Source organism: Echinops telfairi, unplaced genomic scaffold, assembly GCF_000313985.2.
Source record: "Echinops telfairi isolate 266 unplaced genomic scaffold, ASM31398v2 ScPeMD7_7472;HRSCAF=8510, whole genome shotgun sequence".
In the NCBI taxonomy this organism is placed as follows: domain Eukaryota; kingdom Metazoa; phylum Chordata; class Mammalia; order Afrosoricida; family Tenrecidae; genus Echinops; species Echinops telfairi.
In genome coordinates this window covers 7,202,973-7,212,440 of record NW_022111376.1, presented here as the reverse complement: position 1 = coordinate 7,212,440, position 9,468 = coordinate 7,202,973, and positions in this window count along the sequence as shown.

Below are 9,468 nucleotides of genomic sequence, written 5' to 3'. Positions count from 1 at the left end.
CACCCCCCACCCCCCCGGTGTCTCTCTACTCAGAAGGGATTAGGTGGAGGACTTAGCATACTCCACTATGTCGGTTCTCTTGTTAGGTGCCATCAAGTTGGCTCTGACCCATAGCAACCCTAGACACCGCAGAAGGAAAGACTGCAGGGTCCCACTCCAATATGACCAAATGTTAACTAACGGGATCTTCCAAGGGGCTCTTCCCAAACAAAGTCACCTGACCAGGGGCAGGGGCTAGGACTTTAGCCTGTTTTGTTGTTCTTGTTTGATGCCTTCAAATTGATACCAACACATAGCGACCCTTCGCACAACAGAACCAAACACTGCCTGGTTCTGTGCCAGCCTCACAAATGGTGGTGATGTTTCAGTCCATTGTTGCGGTGGCTGTGTCAATCCATCTTTTGCAAGACCTTCCTTATTGTAGCTGCCCCCTCCCCTTTAACAAGCATGATGTACCAGCACACTGCTGGGGGCAGAAACTACCCGTAAACACCAGATGAGCAAAGTGATGCTCACAGTGGTGCCTTGCTCCTCCTCAAACAACTAAGCAGCTGAACTTGGCTTCTAAGTCTCATTTGGTTGGCCTGGTGCCCATGCTCCATGGTCTCTGAAACCTACCTTCTCTTTCTGCCTGGTTTCCTCCCATGGCCTCTTTGAGTCCCAAAGTTTGATTGCTAGTCATTATGAGGGAGGCGTTATAGCCTAGGCGAAAGACGTGCTAAACAATGAGAACTGTAATGTAAACAACAGTCTGATAGTAACTGCTAGTATTTATTGCGCTAAACTGATTGTGCCCCTTAGATCTTCATCTTGGTGCTTTAGATTCCTAATCCCAGTCAATCTTCGCATCATGCCCAAATTGCCCTTGACCCTTTTTTAGTCCTGGGAAGTTGACAGAGCTAATCTTCCTCACTTGACAAGTAAGATCACAAGGCTCCTCTAGCCTAAGGAAGTTGTCTCAGGTCTCACTGCTAGTGAGAGGGAGGGTGCACATTACAGTCTCAGGTCTTCTGTCTCTGTTCAGTACTATTACTCTCTCTATCACACCTCCTAAACACCAGCACCTGGCCACTATATAGCCCAAATGATATGGTTTGGGGTTTTAGTGTGTGTGTGTGTGTGTGTGTGTTTGTGTGCCACTTGCTTCTATCTCATCACAGAAGACTCTGAAACTGTAGTAAAATTAATGATTGTGTCCTTCTTTAGTGCTTCCCTATTCAAATGGCTTTATACCCAGAGGATAGGCAAATGATGGCCTCTCTATGCATCTGTGCCTCTTTTTCATTCCAAGTTGTTCCTGACAACAAATAGGACTTCTGATGGGGCTGCAGAAGATCCTGACTCATTGAGCTGCAAGACAAGAGTGAATCAGTAGGATAAATGTGTTCCCAGGGAAGCCTAGAGAAGCAATCTTAGGGGAGAAAAGAGCGTGGACTCAGAAACCAATGCCTCTCGTCAGAGTGAGTGACTGTGTCTCCACCCCAAAGCATCTCATCCATTTGATCCAAAGTACCAGAAGGCTGCTCTCTACTGAAGTTTCCCTATGCCTAGGATACACAGAAGTGTAGTGAGGGAGGAAGAGGGGAGCACTTGACCCTGGAGGTCCCTCAGGAGGAAATAATGACATTCTGAGTCACCACAAATGCATTTTCTGTTGACTGTTACTGCTATCGACATCTATATCTCTGCATATTGGAGGTAAGGGAAGTGCAACTCAGGGCTTGTCCTTGGGCACTCAAAGTAAGGAAGGGGACACACTTTTGAGATTGTCCCTGGGTCCTCATTACCCTTCGTAAGCCCCTGATGAGGGTGCATGGTCTAATGGTAAAGCCAAAGGGGATAGGAAAACAGGGTTTGATTGCCAGCTCTTCCACTGTCTAGCAGCGTGACCTTGGACAGGCCACTTTTCCTTCCCCTGTGCCTTAGGCCCTACCTTAGTAAAAGGAGGAGGATGTGCTAAATCATTAGTAAATGCCTTCCCACTTCAACAATAATGAGAGCTAAGGTTTACAGAGTTCTTTTTGAGCCACTATGAACTTCATCTCATTTTGTCATCGTTTCAAGCCTGTGAGATGCATATTTGTCCTTTTCCATTTTCCAGAAGAGGGAGGAAACAGGACTCAAGAGTTCTGGTGGCTGGGCTTAGGTCATTTAGCTATAGGTCATGAAGTCAGGGACCAAACTCATGGTTCTTGGCTGCTGGGTTTCCTCTTCTCTCCACTTCACCACTTCTTCATGTGTTTACTCCAGGTTTTCACAATGTTGCTAGCTATTTGGTTAGACCCTGTTGATTGACTTGACAATCTTCACTTTAGATTCAGCGCTGTGTATGTGGATTTTAGTTTGCAGAAATGAAGTTCGCATTTTCAGATCAAATATTTCAGAACCAATGCCGTGTTCATGGCAAATACCCTTTTTTGGTAACACAAAAAGGCAACTATACATTTGGGTTTCTTCAGATAAAATACACATAAATCAAATTGAGTACATCTGTGGGAGGAGACACTGGAGAAAGTCAATATCAGCAACTAAAACCAAACCAGAGACTGACTGTGGAACAGACCATCAATCGCTCATATGTAAGTTCAAGTTTAAGCTGAAGAAAATTAAAACAAATCCATGAGAGCTGAAATTCAACCTTGAGGCTGTCCCACTGGAACTCTGAGAACATCTCAAGACTATATTGGACACATTCAACACTAATGCCAGAAGACCTGATGAGCTGAGGGAAAACATCATGAACATTATCCATACAGAACACAAAAAGTTGGGAAAGTGAGCATCATAGAATGCCAATTTAAGACAAGAAAGTATTCTTGCCTTGAGGAAGTACTTTAGTGGAGGCCCAATGTCTTTCTGCTACCTTAATCCTAAACCTATAAATATATGCACATAGATCTATTTCCCCATCCTCATATATAAATATATTTGCATATGTACATGCCTTTATCTAGACCTCTATAAATGCCCTCTGCCTCTCAGCTCTTTCCTCTATTTCCCTTGACTTTCCTCCTGTCCCACTATCATGCTCAGTCCCCATCTGGGTTTCAGCAATTCCTCTTGGTTACATTACCCTTGATCATGCCCTACCAGGCCTCCCACACCCTCCTCCCCACCGATTTGGATCACTTGTTGTTCCCTTGTCCCTGAGTTTGTTAACACCACCACCTCTCCCCCGACCTCCCCCTGTCCCATGTCCCCCTGGAACTGTCTGTCCCGTTGTTTTCTCCTCCAGATTGTTCATCCAGCCTATCTTGTTTAGACAGACCTGTGGAGATAATAACATGCACAAAAACAAGACAGAGCAAAACCAAGCAATAATATACAACAAAACAACAACCAACCAATGACAACAAAAAAGAGAAGCTTGTAGTTAGTTCAAGTATTGTTTGTTGGCCTTTAGGAGTGTTTTCCAGTCCAGTCTGTTGGGGCACCACGACCTGGCCCCAAAGACCACCGTCAGCATTCCCTCGGGACCTCACCGCTCCGTTCCCTTGCTGTTCTGTTGCAGCCCCTTAGTGTTTTGCCTCAGTGTGGCGGCATCAAATCGGGTGCAATCCCCACACCGTGTCTCCGGTGTTGTCCCCTGTAGGGCTATGGGGCAGTGAAGGGTGTCATGTCTCATAGTGGGGCCAGTCATGAGGTCCTTTCTGTGGACTGGCTGCTCTAATTGGGAACATGGTCCTCACGGCCTGGTGGACCAGGATGTGCTCCACTCTCTCCTCCTCCCGCTTCATCTGTTCCCGTGTGCTCTGATCAGATATGTCCCGTTCCCAGAACTGCAGATTCAATGCCGTCCTTTCAAATAAATTCTTCTGGGGGGGGAGGGGCAGGTAACCACATAGTACTTGGGATTGAAGCCCGCCCCCCAGACCTCTCCACTGGTTCCCTACTTCATGGCGGCATGTTGCATTCACATCTTGGAGCACGAGGTTGATGCCTGGTCGCTCTTTCCCTGTGAAGATATAAACAACACGCTCCGCGTGGGTGGGTTAACCGCTGAAGACAAATGGGTGCATAAGCAAATGTGGTTAAGAAAGCTGATGGTGCCCGGCTATCAAAAGATATAGCATCTCAGGTCATAAAGGCTTGGAGGTAAACAAGCGGCCATCTAACTCAGAAGCAACAAAACCCACATGGAAGAAGCACACCAGCCTGTGCGATCACAAGGTGATCAGGTATCAGGCATCATCAGAACAAAAAATCTTATCATAGTGAATGAGGGAGGGGGAGTGTGGGGTGGAGACGCAAAGCCCATTTGTAGGCCACTGGACATCCCCTTACAGAAGGGTCTTTGGGAGAAGACGAGCCAGCCAGGTTGCGATGTACCAACGATGAAAAATACAACTTTCCTCTAATTCCTAAATGCTTCGTTCCCTCCACCCCCACCCCCACTATCATGATCCCAATTCTACCTTGCAAGTCTGGCTAGACCAGAGGATGTACACTGGTACAGATAGGAACGGGAAACACAGGGAATCCAGTGGTGTGAGTGGCGATACTGGGAGGGTAGAGGGAGGGTGGGTTGGAAAGGGGGAACCGATTACAAGGATCTATATGTGACCTCCTCCCTGGGGGACAGACAACAGAAAAGTGGGTGAAGGGAGACGTCGGACAGGGCAAGATATGACCAAATAATAATAATTTATAAATTATCAAGGGTTCATGAGGGAGGGGGGAATAGGAGGGAGGGAAAAAATGAGGACCTGATGCCAGGGGCTTAAGTGGAGAGCAAATGTTTGGATAATGATGAGGGCAATGAATGTACAAATGTGCTTTACACAATTGATGTATGTATGGATTGTGATAAGAGTTGTATGAGTCCCTGATAAAATGATTTTTTATAAAAGATAATCCTAAAGAGAAAAAAGAACACAAAAAATCATTAAAAAGACAGGAGAGAAATAAAGATTAAATTGGATGTCAGAATAAACTCTGAAACTTGCTCATAGTCACAGAGTAGCTAAGGCAAATGGACAAACCGATGCAGTCAACAGGTTGAACAAAAAATTTCAAAAGGCAGTTGGTGAAGACAAGGTGAAATATGAAAAGGAAATGTGCAGAGAGCTAGACTTAGAATTCCACAAAGGAAGAACTTACTCAGCATATCTTAAACTGAAAGAACTCAAGAAAAAAAAAATTCAAGCCTGGAGTTGCAATAGTGAAAGACTGTCTGGGCAAAATACAGGACTGAATGATGCAGGAAGCATCAAAAGAAGATGGAAAGACTACAGAGAGTCACTGTACCCAAAAGAACTAGTAGACATTCCACCATTTCAGGAGGTAGCATAGAGCAAGAACCAATGATACCGAAGGAAGAAATTCAAGCTGCACTGAATGCACTAGCCCAAAACAAGGCTCCAGGAATATATGAAACACTGATTGAAATGTTTCTACAAGCCCATGAAGCACTGGAACCACTTACTCATCTACATCAGGAAATTTGGAAGACAGTTACTTGGCCAACTCATTCCAAAGAAAGGTGACCCAAAAGAATGCTCAAATTATAGAGCAATATCCTTAATATCACATGTAAGTAACATTTTACTGAAGATCATCCAATGACAGCTGCAGCAGTAACATTGACAGGGAGCGGCCAGAGGCTCAGGCCAGATTCAGAGGAGGAAGTAGAACAAGGATGAGCATTGCTAAGGTCAGATGGATCTTGGCTGAAAGTAGAGAATACTAGAAAGAAGTTTACTAGTGTTTTATTGCCTATGCCAAGGTATTTGATTGTGTGGAACATAACAAGCTATGGATAACCATGAGAAGAATGGGAATTCCAGAACAGAACTTGTACAGGGATCAACAGACAGTTGTGGGAAAAGAACAAGGGAATGCTGCATGGTTTAAAGTTAGGAAAGGAATGCATCATTGGGGTTATATTCTTTCACCATACTGATCCAATCTGTATGCTGAGCAAATCATCAGAGAAGTTGGATTAGACAAAGAAGAATGATGCAGCAGGATCAGAGGAAGGCTTATCAACAACCTGAGATATGCCGATGACACACCTTCCTTGTTGAAAGTGAGAAGGACTTGAGGCACTTGCTGAGGAAGACCCAGTACTGTAGTCTTCCATATGGAGTACAGCTCATTGTAAAGAGAACTCCAATGCTCACAACAGGGCCAAAAGGTAATACGATGACAATAAGAGAAAAGATGGAAGTTGTTGAGGATTTCATCTTGCTTGGATCCACAGTCAATACTAATGGAAACAGCATTCGAGTGATCGAAATATACATTGTATGAGGTCAATCTGCTGCACAAGACCTCTTCAAAGTGCTGAAAAGCAAGAAGGTTACTTGAGGACTGAGGTGCACTTGACTCAAGGCCTGGTATTTTCAGTTGCCTCATATGCATGCAAAAGTTGGCACATTGAATAAGGGAGACTGCAGAAGAAATCAATACACTTGAGTTATGGTGCTGACAAAAAATATGGAAAGTACCATGGATTACCAACAAATGAACGAATCTGTCTTCGAAGCATGGCCACACGTTCCTGAGAGGCAAAGACGGTGAGACTTTGTCTCAGGTGCTTGGGCCATGCCAGGAGAGACCATTCCCTGGAGAAACACCACACACGTGGTAGAGAGGCAGCGAAAAAGAGGAAGGCACTCAAGGAAATGGATTGACACAGGGGGTGCCACAATGGACGCTAACATAACAATTGTGAGGATGGCGCAGGACCGGGCACTCTTTTGTTCTATTGTATGTAGGGTCACTATGAGTCAGCACAGACTTGACTGCACATAAAAACAATAGCATCAACAACAACAGGGCTCAAGATTACTCAGACCCCATACAAATCCCCCAAAGAATTCATCTTCCTGCAAGACTCAGCCAGGAGGCAGTTTATTAGCTTCCACAACCTCTGCTTTCCATATACAAGCCTGACTGGGGATTCTGACTGATCTGTGGCCAATCAACCGCACCTGTGACAGGGCCCTGGGGATGCCTGCCTGGCTAGGAAAACACCCAGAGAGACTGCAATCTGCGCTGTTGAAGGGACACCTCTCATCTGAAAAGCAGAACATGGAGCAGGCATTCATTCCTTTGAATACTGGGTGGGAACTTTTGGGATCTATAGTTTCCAAGTGTCCTGCTGTATTTTATTCAACAAACACACACTAATCTCCTAGAAGACAAGCTCTGTGCTAAATGTAGTGGAGAAGAAAGATAAAGAGAGACATTTTTCTTAGCCATAAGACGCTTGCATCCATGTGGGGAAGACAGACACATCATACAGCTCCACACTCGATGGGGCAACTAACACATGAAAATATGACACATAAATGGAGTGGGGAAGATAAGAGTAAAAAATAAAATAAAAGTGATTGCAAAGGGGTAGGGGTGGAATTTGATGATCAAGGAAGACTTCCTAGAGGAAGTGGCGCTTGATGATGACAAATGGAGAATGTAAAAAGCAGGACCCAAGCTGAAAGAACATGCACAAAAGTCACAGAAACATGAGTGTGTTTATTAAGATCTAGATATTTTGAATTCCAAGCTTGGTCTGTATGCAACAGGGAAGCACAGCAGGATTTTAAGCAGGAAGTAGGATAGATGCGGCCTCTCTGTGGTTTAAGAACAAACACTAAGCTAGTGGGGTGGATGGATGAATTCGGGAATCAAACCAGGTCTCCATGGAAAGGATATTAATAAGCACTTCATGGGGACAACATACAGTTGATTTTTTTTTAGTTAGCAATGCAGAAGGTGAGAAGGTAGACTAACCAGATGGCATGGGCTGTTGAGGTAGAGGCATTGCTAAGGAAGGTGCTACAAAGTTAGGGAATTGAGAAGGATTTCACTTACCTTTGAGTTTAATGTGAGAGATCTGTGGGAAAAGAGCACTCTCCATGGAAGAGTGTGTCTAGAGGATGGCATTCTACAGGAGTTTCAATTAAGGCAAGAGTGGCTGCAGAAGCATAGTTTAAGATTTCCACTGGGAGTGGATGTGATGTTGTATCTGGGAATCACCAACTCTTCTCCCCTAGAGACAAAGTTGGGAGAACAGCCTGAGGGAAAAAGTGGAATCCAAGGTCGCATCTTTGGCTGGGTTCTCTAGAGAAGCAAAGTCAGTGAAGTTCATATATGGACATGTCCAGAGAGGTTTGCATCAAGGAAATGGCTTACACATTTGTTCAGGTGGGCACATTCCAAGTCCATGAGTCAGATGTTGGGCTGGAGTCTTCTGAGTCACATAGCTGCTGAAGCAAATGAGGCCAATGTCAGGGAAGATGGAAAGCTTCTGACAACTCCCAGAATTGGCAGCTAACATGTAAAGCTGCTGCCTCAACTTCACAGAACTAGAGGTCCGAATTCGAATCCAGTCAGACCCAGCAAAATGCAAGCAAGCTTTTCCACTTATATTGGAAGCAGGCTATTCTCCTGAAGAAACTTTCACTTGATTGGATCAGGGTTGTGATCTAAGTAATCTTTTGACAACTGATTGGTTGCTCAGAGTAGATCCCATTATGTAGGTGCTAGATCTCATCCTGGAGAAGGACAACATCACAACTGCCAAATCACTGAGAATCCTGGCCCAACTAATTGGACACGAAACTTTAACTTACCACAGGTGGTAGGTGATGGCAGGAAGGCCAGATGTAGAAGAGATGGAAGTCAAGATGGGCTGCTCTAAGACATTTCTCCAGCTGCTTGGAGTTCTTTGATAATCCAGAAGCCGGAAACTGCTTGAGGACGGTCTGTGTGTCATTTAGGAAAACTGGATTCTCAAGTCTTTTCTCATGTTGTGATTTCTCCAGAACTGCTTTCTGATCAAGAATTTCCAACCCAAGTAACACACTTCTCTAACCACTTTGGACCACTTTCTTTTGGAAGAAACTTACGGCTTGGATCATGAGGCAGCTGCTTTGCAATGAGCTGGTAAAATTGTTCCATTCTCATCTGTTTTGGAATAGGGTTTTCATGTATCTTCCTTGGAAGGGCTTTTTTGAGGGTTTGACTTTTATCTGAATTCTGGTGCACCTGGATATGGTGTCAGGCTGATAATTGGCTGGCCAATGGATTTTGTTGTGTTTTGGTTTTGTGTATTTATGCTTCTCCATCACACTGTCCTATGGAGCTCTACCTCGCTAAGGGAAGAAATTAGTAGAGAAGGGGAAGAAGAGGAGGAGAACTGAAAGTAGAGGAAGAAGGAGATGGTAGGAAAGGCAAGATGGAGAGAGGATGAACAACTCACTGTGCCTTTTTTTTAATAACAACAACAAAACAGCCAGTACAAATGTAGATGTTGGGGACAGATCTAGGTGCAGTCTTGACTTCACCAATTTCTAGATACCTGGTTTCTGTAGGGTGGCTGTCTTCTAAGAAATTGTTCTAAGCTCAGCTTCCTCATCTGTAAAATGAAGATGGCACCATTTCATGAGTATAAACAAGCAAACATATAAACAACCTGTGTGTTTTGTGTCTCTTCTTTATCTTATTAGAAAGATTCCCCCC